Genomic DNA, 11,530 nt, shown 5'->3' with positions numbered 1-11,530 from the left:
TCTCAGGATCCCGCATGTGGACTTCCCGTGAGAAATCACCATGTGTGGAATGAATAAAAAGACAAGACACCATTAAACTCTGGGTATCAGGCCACTTTACTGTAGCCCGCCCTGTGCCCTCAGTGTTTTTTGTTTTTTCGGGTTTTTTTCTGTGTTTAGGACAGGGTCTACAGGGTCTCACTACATAGATTGGACTCATAGTGATTCTCTTGTTTTCAGCCTCCCAAGTGCTGGGACTACAGGCGTGTGCCCCCACACCTAGTCTCGGTTGCCTTCTCAGCACGCCCCAGGGTGGGGCTGGCACGGCACACCAGGGATTGAACCCTAGTCCCTGAGTCTGCTGAAGCTGGCACTGTAATCCACCTAGCTGTCTGGCTGACTCCCCTGTATATATTTTTGTTGTATATTTTTATTTTCATTTTGGTTTTTTATTTTTCTTCTTTTCTACTCAACCTGCTTGCCCTGCCAGGATACCCTTTATCTTTCAGTTTAATTTTTCTTACCTCAAATGAACATGAAACTTTGCCACCACTTTGGCTTGTTTCATTCAACTCTTTGTTCTAGATGTAAAGAAACCAGAAACTGTCCAAAATGAGACCCTAGCGTCCTGAAATCTGGTAGCACAACGATAAAGTTTAATTTATAAAATAGGTACAGGAAGAGATTCACAATAATAAATAATAAAATGGAACAATTGTAACAATACAGTGCAATAAAATTATTTAAGACACATAAATAATTTTGTTATTTATTACTGATTATAAACACTTCTATTGTTTATTTCTGGAATTTTCTATTTAATATTTCCAAATTATGGTTGATCATGGTTGACTGAAATCCTAGAAATCAAAACCATGGATGAGAGTGGTGGATGCAGAGAATATCAGTTTACCAGAGGAACCCCAGAAAGCTCCCTGGGAACCCCAGCAGGGCGAGGAAAGCCCGAGCTGAGCCATAACTCTCGATTGCTGGAAGCTCTGTGGGGACAAGTCTGAGAGTTAAAAACTCCAGGAAAACGTACTATGGTGGCTCCTGAGCTCGCCCTTGTTAGGAAGAGCAGATCACGTGGGCACATTCAGAACGCTCTCCTTTTTCTCACCTCTTGCCAAAAATATTAGAGGACTTTTTCCAGTTGTGTTTGTGAGGACCTGGTCAGGCTTCTGGAGGAGTAACTCAGAAGGGAGTAAGAGCCCTCCCTGCTATCACTGGGTCCTCCTGGAGTTGGTAAGTCTCAGTCTCGTGCACACTGTACTTCCAGCAATTTTCCAGTTACAGTGCAGGGTTTCCTACCCTGTTGGGGCTTCTGGGCATGGAATGCTCTTGGGGCAGTTGCTATCCTTTGTGCCACCCATCTCTCCAGTTTGGTGGGCAGCGACTGACTCTGTGTCCTCACATCTCAGACAGATCAAGAAGAGTTGTTGATTTTCCATTTGTTCAGCTCTTTTTTGCTGTTAGGAGGGAATGGCAGCTTGTAAGTTCATTCTATGCCAGGCAGACATGGCTGCTCAGGTGGAATTGTCTTTGGAAGGGAAGTAGTACATGTTAGTAGCACACAATTTTTTTGGTTTCTTAAAATACAGTGTTTTTGCCTTCATTATTAAAAGCCATTTTTGCTTTTTTGAATGTCGGCACTAATAACATTTTTTCTCAGCACAACAAATATTTTATTCCTGTCTTTTGTCTTTTATTGCTACTGTCTGAATTTTTCCATCTGTCTCATTGTCATTTTTTGGAAATCATTTCTTTTGCAGCTGTTTTTGGGATCTCCTCAGGCGTTCTGCACTTACTAGAATATGTTCAGGTGTGAATTTCCTTTCATTTAACCATCCCGGAACTTTTGGCCCTTCCTGATACTGAAGGTCAAAGTCCTTCAAAAAATCTGGATTTTTCTGGAAAAATGCCTTTATTTCTTCCCATCTTGTCTTTTATCTCTTTCTAGAATTTTAGTCTGTCTCATTCTACTCTTTATGTATTTTAACCCGTCTGGCATATCACATTGTCTCTCTGTGACATCCTGTGTACCTGAATGGTGTTTATTTTTCATTTCACTAATTCACTATTCAGCTGTGTCAAATTGACTAACATATCCAATGAGCATTTTTATGGAGGTGAAATTAAACTCACACAGAATGAAATTAGCCATTTAAAGTGCACAATTTAGCTGCTTTTAGTACCTTCACAGTACCGTACAATCACGATTTCTGTCTTGTTTCATCAAAATATGTTCATTAACCCCAAAGAAAGCCTTAACCCATTAAGAAGTCACTCCCTATTATGCCCAGTCCCCAGTCTGTGACAAACACCCATCTGTTTCTATGGATTTGCCTACCCTGAGCATCTCATATAGATGAATCATACAATACGTGATCTTTAGTATCTGGCTTCTTCTACCCAACATGAGGTTGTCAAGATTCATCCACAGTGGAACATGTATCAGAATGTTACCTTTTTTTATGGGCCAGTAATGTGCCACTGTCAGTATAAACTGCTTTGTGATAGCTTTGTATTGCTGTGACAGAATATTGTACCTAAGAAAATCAACTTAAAGGCAAGTTTGTTTGAGCTCCGAGTCTCAGTGGCTTATGTCCATGATCAGCCAGTGCCATTGTTTTAGGCCTGTGGTGAGGCAGCAACACTATGGCAAAGTTGTAACAGAGGAAAGCTGCTTGCTTCCTGGTGGCCAGGAAGAAAAGAGAAAGGGCAAGAGTCAAAGAAGAAAGGACTAGAGACCAGTTATAACCTCCAAGGTGAGGACCCCAAGATCCACTCCCTTCAGCTAGGCCTGACCTCTTGTCCCAATCACCTTTCAATAATGAGATCAAATTATGATCTTATCAACAGATGAATCTGCTTAATGAAGTTAGAACCCACATGTTCCTTTCACTGGCAACCAACTCCTTAGCATACGAGTTTTCCAAATTTCAAATCCAAACCATAACCTTCCTCCCTTAGCCCCCAAAGATTTATGCCAACTTTGTTATGAAAAGTAGTCAGTCCATCTCCAAGAACCCCCCAAATCTCAACAGTTCCATTATTGCTCAAAAGTCCACATCCAAAGTCTTCTCTGACGCTAAAGGCAAATTCTTCACTAGAAGCATCTGCCAAATTCACAAACAAGTTATGTTCCTCCATACAAAGGCACAGAGAAGCACTTCCATCCCAGACAGGGGAATAGAAGCATAAAGGAGAGATAGTATTTAAGCAAGACTGAAATCCAGTAGGACAAACGATCAAACCTTTCACTCAGTGTTGAGCATCCAGAGGACATGATGACATGATGTAGGCTTCACAGGGCTTGGGCAGCCCCATTCCCATGGCCTTGCTGGCTGCAGCCCACATGACCTCCCTTTAGGGCTGGATCTGCTTGTTGCCTGTGGATGTTCTGCCAGACCTTTCTTCTTCCTGACATCTCTAACTTCTTGGGGAGATTTTCATTGCACCTTTAGCTTCACTCTCACAGTTTCTCACATCACCTTCGAGAGCTTCCTGAAGGGAGTCCAGCTCTTTCACATATCACCTAGCCTCCCAGGCCTTCCTTCCAAATCCAGGTGAAAGCCTTCCTGACCCTGTCAGTCTTGCATTCTGCATGCCTGTAAAAATCAGTGCAATGTGGATGTTACCAAGGTTTGGTGTCAACTGGGGCAGTAGTAAGGGCCACTTCACATACCGCAACCTCTGAATGCCAGCATGGCTGATTACAATGAAGTGAATCCTGAGGGAACAATTTCTTAGGCAGAACTTAATAAGTAGACTTTTCTCAAAGTCTTGCAAAACATTTATTCCTATAAATGCTTGAGCCTTTGGTGAATGTGATTTGGCCAATTCTTGAGATACCTTCCAGGTATCTTTTCTATTGTCTTCATGCAAAGTCCTTGGCTTCATTTTTGTGGTGCTAGTCTCTTCAGCCATAATTTGGCCCTAATTTTACATGGGCTTTTTTTTGTGGCCAACAGTAACTTTTTCAAATCTTTATACTATGGTTCTTATTTCTGGCTCTTAGTATGGTTATGGTTAAAAGCAGCCACAGGAGCCACGCCACCAACTACATGCTGCTTTAAAATTTCTTTCACCAGATTGATTAACTAATCCATTGCCTTTGTATTCAAAATCACAGTCGGGGGACATGAACAAATGTAAACAAATTCTTTCCCAGCATGCAATGTGTGTGGCCTATAGTTCACATCTAATAGTCCTCATTTCTACCTGATACCTCAGGAATGTGGTATCCCTTGTCTACAAGCTGTCAGCATTCTGGCCTTCAGGCACATGACAGAGCCATCCATTAAGCCCTACTTACAGCACTCGAGTACTTCTGTATCTCCCCTCTCCAAGCACTTCCAATTTCCTCTCACAAACCACTTGTAAAGGCTTCTGGACAGCACAGGTATAACCATCGCAGTGATTCACTTCTCAGTACCAACTTTCTGTGTCCATCAATTTTTCACAACTGTGACAAAATAGCTGACGTAAACATGTACAGGGAGAAAAAAAATCTATTTTGGCTCGTGGTTTTAATACCTTATGGCACAAAGGTGTTCTGGAGCAAAGCTACTCACTTTATGGCAGGCAGGAAACAGAGAGTGGAAGATCAGAAAAAGTGCTGGGGAAAAATATCGGTGCCAAGATCACACCTCCACAATCCACTCCCTTCAGCTAAGCCCCATTTTGTAAATCTTCATCACCTCCCAGTAAGATCATCAAATGTTAAGTTCATGAATGAATTAATTCAGTGGCAAAGGTAGAGCTCTCACTGTCCATCTACTTACAAAATCCCTACCCCTGACCATATGAATTTTGAAGGTAAAGATCATTGATCTAAACCATAGTGTATTTTGCTTATCTACTTATCTGCTGATTAATACTGAAGTATTAATCTAGCTTTTTTTCTATTGTGAATAGTGCTTCCATAAACATTTGAGTCATCTTAGTGACTACTTCCAGTGGGGTTTTTAAATATGTATCTAGGAGTTTAATTATAGGGTTATACAGTAATTCTATGTTTAACTTTTGAACAACTGTCAAATGTCATGAATTTTAAAAATTAAGTTGTAAATTTAATTTCTAGAAGCATTCTTCAATTTTGCTTCAGAGCCAATTTGCTCATTCTTATGGTCTCTTGTAGCTACTCATGTTTGTATGGCTACTTTTAATTTCTTAAAGTGTATTATTAATCAGCCTTTACAAACCAACTCTGTCTGATCATCCTATTATCAAAAATCTTATGCATGTGATTTTACTGACTATTGTTTCTGCTATCATTCATTTTGTTTAATTTGTGCAGGTTTTCTACTTTTTGTTGAGTGAGCCTATTGTGTGGAACTTTATTTATTGGAATTCACATAGGCTGGGAGCCTTTTCTCTTTCTAGTCATCAGAGTATTTAACCCTGGGTCATATTTAAATATATTCTCTACTAAATATCTGTACCTCTGTACCACACAGGCAGAGTGAACTGGGCATGTGTACCATGTGATGAGAGGTTTACAATAATTCACAGAGAAGAGTTGGGTTTTTTTTTTTTCTTTTTTTCCCTTGTCATCATCATTAAGGTCAAAACAGAACATGTAAAATAAATAAGTAAAAAAATAAAAGTAACTTCATGGCTCTTCGCTTTTGTTCTCCGAGTTTATCTCTGCTCCGTAAATAGGTCCCTAGGCAAAAAATATTACCAGAGACACAATGAAACAACATAATAAAAATAGTGTAGTTCATGTAATATTATAGCCTCTGAAAATATAAAGCAAAGATTTGACAGCACTTTAAGGAGATAAACAAATCAAATCTCTCCTAACAATTTGAAATTTAAATCTACCTCTCTTGGTAACTAATAGATCAAGCTAACAAAAACGTCAGTGAGGACACAGAAAACTTAAAGAGCACAGTCAACAAGCCTGATTGCACATACACACACCGAATGTTGCAGCTGCCAACAGAACTCATTTCAAGCCAAAATGGAACCTTGATAAAAACTGATTATGTGCAAGGTCTGAACCTGTACTACTATTTTAGATTGTCTTAGGTTAACTACTGTCTCAAGTTTCTCTTTCTTATAGGTTTCCAGTTAGTATTGGCCACATTGCAGATTCGCAGGTAATTCTGGAGAGCACTGGAGAGGTGCTGTCTCAGTTACTCTTCTCTCGTTGCTGGGACAAATACCCAACACCCAAAATGAAGGAAGGAAAGATTTATTCAGCTCACAGTTACTGGAGGTTTCAGTCCATACTCATCTGGCTCCAAGACAGACTGGCACATGGCAGGCGGCAGTAGTTCATGGAGGCAGAAGGCAGCAAAACAGTGAGAGCAGAAGGGAGGAGTAGCAGCAACAATGGCAATAGAGAGTAAGTCTGTCTCTCTTATGTTACATTCAGGCTATCTGCCCCAGGCTAGGTGCAAAACTCACACCCATAATCCCAGAAGCATTCAGAACCATAATCCCAGCAGTATTCAGACCCATAATCCCAGCAGTACTCAGACCCATAATCCCAGCCTTGGATCATGAATTAATCACAATCTGTAGAATTGTGCCTCAGTGACTGTATAAGGCTTTGAGGGGACAAATACACATAAACCATAACAGAATCAAAGTCTTATTGCAGACTCACCTTGGAGTGGAGCAGAAGTTGAGCCTAAAATTGTTCTGCCTTTCCCCAGCCCCTTCTTCAGTGTCTCTGACCTCTGGACAAGCTGAGCACATCTACTTTGATGAGAAGATGCCCTGGTTTCAACAGGATATCTCATCACCCAGATCCAAGACCACCAGAATGGACATAGTTCAGTGTGTGGTCATAGAAGTACAGCTCATGCCCATGGGTTCCAGCCTGAAAATGATCTTTCCTTCCCAACCCCCTATTTTGGGGCTATTTCAGCAGCAATAATTATCCAAACACCTCTCAGAGGCTACTTAACCAGATCTGTCATCAATTGTGAGAAGTCAAGTATTGGTAACAAACCTGCATCTCCTGGTGGTGTTTCTCTAGTTTAAGTTTACTTAGTTCACTCAAATGATGTGAGAAATTGAGGAAAGGAGGTTCAAGTTAGGCATAGAGTTGCTAGCTATGTAACTATTTTTTGAAAAAAAAACTGTAGACATTGGATAAAATACTTAGAAAATCACCTGTCTACCTTTACAGATACAGTCACTGACAGTGTTCTTTCAAAGAAAATCTTGTTATGTAGGGTTCTTTTTCAAAATCCACTGTAAACAACCATTAGTTACCAACAATTACATGTGTCTGTGTTCTTGGTTTCTTTTTAAAGAAGAGTCTTGCTGCTGAGTTGAATGCTCATCCAATATTAATCAGAGTGAGAAATCAGATGCTGTTGATTTATGAGTGAACATTTATAAAGCATTTCATCTAAGCATGATGCTAAAATGTGAAGTGTTTTATCTTATTAATCCTCATGAGAACATTAAAGTAGGATATTTCACAGCTGAAGAAACTGAGCAGTAGACAGTTTAAGCCATTTTCTAATGCACCCAAAGGTATATATGGCAGAGCTGGAAGCAGAACCTGGGCTAGTCAGGCTTCCCATTACTAGGATGCAATAGTTATCACCCAAAACTTAGATGCGTAGAGGTTTAACGTGGCTCACAGTCTCAGGGAGTTCAGTCCATTGTCACCTGACTCCAAGAGATGAAGGTTAATAGTGGAATAAAGCTACTTACTTCATGGTAATTGTGAAGCAGAGCTGGGAAATAGAGCCAAAGATAAAGGGACAAAAGATCAGATATAATATCCAAGATCATGCCTGCTTCCATGAAATGCCTAGAAGAGTGCTTTTATAATCCCCTCCTTGGCTCTCAAGTTGATCAAGCTGATGTAATGAAGTTTAACCACCACAGAGCCCAGTTCCTCCATTTCTACACTCTGCTCTTAGTGAGCACTGCTGCTGTGTTTCACTGAAAATAAGATCTATCCAGAAAACAAGTTCTAGCATAACTTTAGAAAAGACATCCCCCAGAACTTGATTTCTCAGTAGGAAAACATTGTTTATAGAGACAGATACAGTTGTAAGCAGATCTCACGGCAAGACTTTGTGCGCTTCAGAGAATTTCAGTATGTCACTTCTCCCACCCGAATCCATCCCTTCATTTCACCAAAGTGTTTGCTGTTGAGTGAAAGTCGTGTTTGTGGAAACCTGATGGCCAAGCCAAGAATATGACAATGTGCAGACTAGATAACATTCCACTCTGCAAATGGTTCTCAAAGGATGGTCCAAAAGTTCCTGGAGCTCTCCAACATACTTGCCAGGGGTTTCTAGAATGACATGTCTGTTCCTCAGTAACACATGTGTATGAGCCACATTTTCTTCATGCACTTAAACTAAAACAATATCATAACAGATTGCATGCAGAAGCAGGTATGAGAACACAGAAATCTGCTAATGAGCTGAATTACAGATGTCAATGTCATTCTTCAAGCTCTTATTTCATAAAAGTATATTTGTGTCAACATATAAGCTTAGTAATGCTATTGAATATATTAATAAGTGCTTAAAATTGTATTCTTAATTTCTCATATGGTTAAAGATTTTTTCTTTATAAACAGAAGTTCTAGAGTGTGTTCTAAATGTTTTTTAAGAATTGTGAGGTCCTGCCAGGCAAGGTGACTTAGCCTGTAATTCCAGCATTGGAACAAAAGAGTTATAGGGTCCTGGAACCAAAATGTTGAGGGGGTATTCTGGTCTGTCACATAAACATTCCTGAGCACTAATTTTACACCAACATGACTTCTAGCTACAAATTGCAATCTTGGGCAACACAAATGAAAACTCTAAATCTAGATTCCATGTTTACAGTTATGTTTTTCTTTGTTTGCTGGTCACTCTACGAGGCAAATGCTACTTTTATAATGGAGAGGCAACACTAGTAAGAAAACCAAAGCAAAAGTCAGTAAAATAAAATAAGAAAATTAAAAGAGTCATGTACACCATCATGTGTCATCAGGGAATTGCAAGCTACAACAAAAGGCCACATATCAACACACTGTGATAAGAAATGCTAGTGAGGGTGTGTACATTCCTGTGTGTTGTAGGAAAGCACAATAGATCCAGCCAGTCTCTGGAAGAAAATTTGACATTTTCTTATAAGACTAAACATGTCTTTACCATGCACTTCAGTAATTATTGGTATTTACCCAAATGAGTAGAAAATTTATGTCTATAAAGAAGACTCTAGACAAGTAATTATTGTAGCTGTATTTATATTTGTCAAAATTTGGGAGCAAGTAAGATGTCCTCTTTGAGGGGATTAATAAATTGTGGTATATCCATATAGCAAGTGCTATTATTCGGCATTAACAAGAAATGACTTTTAAGCTGTGAAAAAGATATTTAGGTATCTTAAATGCATATTAGTAAATGAAATGTGCAAATTTCAAAAGAGCATATTATGTATTTCCAATTATATGGCATTCTGCAAATGCAGAGCACAGATTCCTAGGGATCTCCTTGGATCTTTGGAACTTGTCCACCAACTGCAGCACATTTTTGTTTATTGGCAAAACTGTTGACCAGCGAATTGGTGTCAGATTCTGACTTGCACAAGTACCATTCTTTATTGCTAAAATCCTAGAAGATGTCACATGATTGGGAAAACTTTTCTAAGCTATTGTTCATTCTTTTCTTTTCTTTTTTTTCAGAAACGGGGATTGAACTCAGGCCCTTGCACTTGCCACGGAGGCACTTATTCCACTGAGCCATCTCCCTGGCCCCTCTTGTTCATTTCTAACAGGCTGAATTCACTGCCAGTGGGTGACAGAAAATACAGCAAGATATCAAGAATCCCAAAGTGATACTGGGCGACATCATACACAGCATCTTGGAGTGCATCATCAAACTTCAAACTCTGTTGGGGGATGACTGGTTTGATGACTGTTCTGGAAACTGTCAAGGCATTATTTTCAAAGTAGACCTGAATTATTTTTTAAATTGGTATTTAAGGTCCTTCCTTGACATAATTAAATGAACTATTTAAGTCATATAACAAAAAAATCTAGGGACATGTTTTAAAAAATCAATGGTAAGATAAATTTGAGGCTTTTGTAGATAAATGGGTTAAATTAGAGACTAGATTGGTAAGTGAAATAAATCAGCTCCACTTGTGCAAACATTGTATTATCTCACTAGTGTGAGAATACAAAAGAGTAATTACAATCTGAAAGGTACAATAGATACTGTGAAAGGGAAAAACTTTGTTCAGTGGGAAGGAAAAACTGGGATGAGGAAAAATGGCAAATGAAAGAAGGGGAAAAAAAAAATATATATATATATATATATATATATATATATATATATATATATAGATATATGAATGATGTATTTATGTATATATGCAGAATAACTTGGATAATTGCATTGCTGATTTCTACTGGTCTTTTGAAAGGCACAGTTAAGGCTTAATTTTTTAAATTTTATTCTTATGTTTTTTTCTTTTGAATTTCTTACACCTTTTTGGTTATTGTTTTGTTTTGCTTTTTCCTTAAACCAATCTTGGACATTTATATCTGTTAATCTGAGCAACTAATTTGAAGACAACATTATGCAATACAGCAGTCATTATTAAATTCCCATTACTTGGCTTAGTGAAATTTTATATTGTTTCCAGTGCTGTTATTTTCTATCACTACTTTGTATTCTTTAAAATAAACAAACAAACAATGATTTCCAGGGGCTTAGGAGGAAGAGATGAACAGGTGGAGCACAGAGGATGTGTGAGGCAGTGACACTAGCCCTGTATGACACTGTGATGGTCAGTTCATGTGACCCACATGATACACATCAACAAGAGGGAGGCCTGTTGCATTACAGGCTCTGGATAACAATGATGCTGTGGTGTAGGTTTAGCTATAATAACTGTATTATCCCAGTGCAGGACTCTTGATAATAGGGAAAGCTAGACTTGGGAGGGGGAGAGGGTGCATACAGTAGGGTACCTGAGATCTCTCCCTACTTCCTGCTCTTTTTTCTTGTCCTATAATCTTCATAAAGTAATGTTCATTTTAAAAAAGTAAAACAATAAAATGCCTAGGAAGGCATTAGTATGCTTGGAGGAAAAGAACAGAGAGACATCTAAATAGACTCTAAAGTCCTTTTAGATACTCTCAGAGATTTCTTGTCAATGTTCCTGGTGAACTGAAAAAAGAACATGCAAAAGTAAATAGGATTTTCATCCTCAGTCTCCAAACAAAGAGGTAAGACCCAAGAAGGGACAGATACATGTCCAGGTCACACACAGCAAGCAGCAATCCAACTGTCATCTGCTGCATCTGCATCCTGCACTGCCTGATACCTGCTGCCCTGCAGGAAGAAGCACAGGGAAAGGGGTAGAAGGAGCATACAGGGAGATTCTTGCTGAGTGTTTCTAGAAAGCTAATAGAACTGATGAGCTTTGCCAAACAACAGTCAAGAAAGACGAATGCAATTGAAAGGTACAAATTACCAATGAAAATAATTAACGATAATATGTTGAGTCCATTATATTTAAATTTTAAAAATTAAAGATACAAAAGTGAATTACTATATCATAGGAA

The 11,530-nt window shown here is 38.9% G+C and overlaps 1 non-coding gene across 1 annotated transcript; it reads left to right on the top strand.

Moving 5' to 3' along the window:
* Positions 1–9,445: 9,445 nt before the first annotated feature.
* LOC111815681 lies at positions 9,446–9,554 on the top strand. Its single transcript, XR_002820337.1, has one exon. It is a non-coding gene; the product is annotated as a small nucleolar RNA SNORA24 (small nucleolar RNA).
* The last annotated feature ends 1,976 nt before the right edge of the window (positions 9,555–11,530 follow it).

This window comes from Octodon degus, unplaced genomic scaffold (genome assembly GCF_000260255.1).
Source record: "Octodon degus isolate 3935 unplaced genomic scaffold, OctDeg1.0 scaffold00019, whole genome shotgun sequence".
Classification (NCBI taxonomy): domain Eukaryota; kingdom Metazoa; phylum Chordata; class Mammalia; order Rodentia; family Octodontidae; genus Octodon; species Octodon degus.
This window is presented reverse-complemented; position numbering and strand designations above follow the sequence as displayed.